Source organism: Podarcis raffonei, chromosome 2, assembly GCF_027172205.1.
Source record: "Podarcis raffonei isolate rPodRaf1 chromosome 2, rPodRaf1.pri, whole genome shotgun sequence".
Lineage (NCBI taxonomy): Eukaryota > Metazoa > Chordata > Lepidosauria > Squamata > Lacertidae > Podarcis > Podarcis raffonei.
The window spans coordinates 29,066,457-29,069,486 of NC_070603.1; positions in this window are offsets into that span (position 1 = coordinate 29,066,457).

The window sequence follows — 3,030 nt, forward strand, 5'->3', positions numbered from 1 at the left end:
GCAGAAACAATTGGTTCTCTCTCTCTCTCTCTCTCTCTCTCTCTCTCTCTCTCTCTCTCTCTCTCTCTCAGGTGTCCTTGAACAGCTGATTCCAGAAGAGCCTTGTTTGCCTGGTAACTGCAAGAAGGCAAGGACTGCTGCGATGTCTGAGACTCTCAAGCTGCAATCTCACTTACTAGAAAGCAAACCCTGCTGAATGGTGGAGTGGGGAAAACGTCTGTGCAAATATGCTTAGTACTGGGCTGCAACATGATGGTACAATGATCTTTCCTAGGCAACAGTCTACTTTGTCAAGATGTGGCAACCAACCTGTGAAAACGCACAACACCGTGCTGCAGAAGGTTCCCCTCTCTTACGTGGTTGAGTGTTTGGGCTTCAGCAGCCTGGCTAATATCCCCAGGGCGGGATGCATCTGTACGACCATGCACAGGCGGCCGTGATAAATATTGCACAGTGCATTGACTGAGGGGGAGTGGAAGAGATCCTGGGTTCAAATGCTGCAGCCCAGCAAAAGTAAAGAGGGCAGCTCTATGCAACCTTCTCATCCCTTTCAGTCGCTCCCTGGACTGAACAGGTCATCAGATCAGTAAGTTGCAATGGGCTTCGTGGAATATAAAACTGGAGATCAAGGGGAGGAAGAGAGGCGGGGGTGGTCTGTGGTGGAGCGCTAGTGGACATTTGCCAACGGGTGTCCGGTCCTTACGCAGGTGGTAGCAAAAGCTGCCAGTGCCAGCTTTTTTCTTTTCTTTTCTTTCCCTCCTTCTCTATTGGCATCCCTCACAGCACAGCTCTAGCCAAATTGGCTGCATTTGATTGTTCACTTGTTCACTTGCTTAGTCGGTGACTTCTTAGATCGTGGCGTTGGAAGGAATCCCTGCCAGCCTGCTATACCGCATATGGGGGGGAGCGATGATCACGGGATACATGGGAGGCAGGCTTAACTATTCAACAGCTAGTGCGAATTTGAGAATGGGAGGGCTGCCGCTGTCTCTCTAAACCAGGGATAGACAAAAGGTAGATAGGGGGTACAGCTCTGGGTGACTTGTGGAAGATCAGTAAAGGGTTGCTGGCTTCCAGCTGCTCAGCAGTGTCAACAAATAAACTCCTGACATGAAGACAACTCAAGGGTAGGTTTTGTTTTGCGTGAAAGAGCTCAGATCTCAGTTCTGGTAATGGAAACAAAATCCTGGGTTGATCTTGTACTCAAGAGCAAACCCGCCCCACTTTAAAAGTAAAAATCTAAGGGTATACCTCGCCCACTAAGCCCTTAAGAGAAAATACAGTGGTACCTCTGGTTACGTACTTAATTCGCTCCAGAGGTCCGTTCTTAACCTGAAACTGTTCTTAACCTGAAGCACCACTTTAGCTAATGGGGCCTCCCGCTGCTGCCGTGCCGCCAGAGCATGATTTCTGTTCTTATCCTGAAGCAAAGTTCTTAACGTGAGGTACTATTTCTGGGTTCGCGGAGTCTGTAACCTGAGGTACCACTGTACTTGTTTCTAGTTGGTGGATCTCAGGGACCTAGCAAACAATATCACACAAACCAGATTCCACAAGCATGGTATATGGTCCGCTTGAGGTCTGAGATGCTGCTACGTATTGGGTGGGGCAGGGTGTGTTGCTTTCCCCCCATGAGGTGAAGGGAAGACTTTGTGTGGCTTATGGAAGCTGGGGGGTCTGAAGGCATTTCCTTGGTCTGTCCAGCCCCCGTCTGATTCCCCATAAATTATGTGCCAGCTTCATCACAGAGAGTCTACAGGAGAACTTTTGGAGGTTCAAGGGAAACAGCAACTTTATCTATGGGAGAAATGCTGAGAAAAGGACGGGGAGGAGGGAATGAAGAGCCCAAAGAGAAGAAATTATGTGGTTTGAGACGATGGACACTAGGTCAGAAACCTGCAGAGGGTGGCGTGGATGCGTTGAAAGCGGAACATCCTCCTTCAGTGTCTGGTCCACTGGACTGAGCCGTCTGGTACCCTACCAGCTCACTTGGCCCTGGTGGATCCAGCACACCCTTGCACCTTCTTCCTCCAGGAAGTGGGTCATACATTCACCTCCCAAATGGTTTAGCCCTCCTGCCCGGACCACCTCTCTACTAACAGGAGCATGGCCGTCTAAGTGTACTGCCACCCAGTGGCGGGAAGCAGAACTGAAACCGGCCTGTTAAAAGATTTGGGGGACGTACTCTGGGGTTGTTGCATTGCACGACCGCACTTTGTCGCCTCCGTCCCTTCAGGGTTTATTTTTGGGGGGGAGGAAGGGGGTAATTTCTATTTTCCAAATCTGGCTACAGCGATAGAATCTCTTTCTCTCACTCACACACAAATCATGGGCCCCAACAATTTGAACAGCATTGTCATCTTCGGGTGCATCCACAAATGATCCCGTGGTCATCGAGGTGATTTACTTCGGAATAAGCGCGCAATTAGCTTCGGCGTGTTAGCGAATTGGGTGGGTAACGAGCTTGGCCCATGTGCTCTTTGGTCGCCTCGTGCGTGGAAGCATCACGAGTCCGGGTAAGACGATTTTGTGCCGCGGAGCGCGTGGAGTTATATATATTGACCTGGTTCGACGGTTTCCACTTGCAGGCCTACAAGGGCTTGTTCCGACCACTCAGACCTCCTGCTCCTTGTTCACCTCCAGGGCTTGATTGAGGGCCGCAGGACGTGGCCCTACCTCTGCTTTTTTGCTTGAGGCGGGGTTGCTACTTGGCTAACGCTCCCTTCGTTTCGTAGTGCCACGACACCCGTCCCTTTGCAGCAGAAGAGGAAGATCGGGTCGGAGTGCATGTGTGGAGAGACTTCCAAAAGGGCACCCGGACCCTAGGAAGCTGCCTTATACCCAATCATACTGTAGATCCCCTCTAACTCAGTACAGTCTTACCTTGAACCGCAACGACTCTTCATGGTTTCAGAAAACGGGGCTTGCCCTAGCTGCAAACGTTGGGGGACTGAATCTGGTTACCTGGGACCTTTTGCATGCAAAACAGATTTGCTCGCGCCACAGAGCGCTGGGAGCCACACTGGAGCC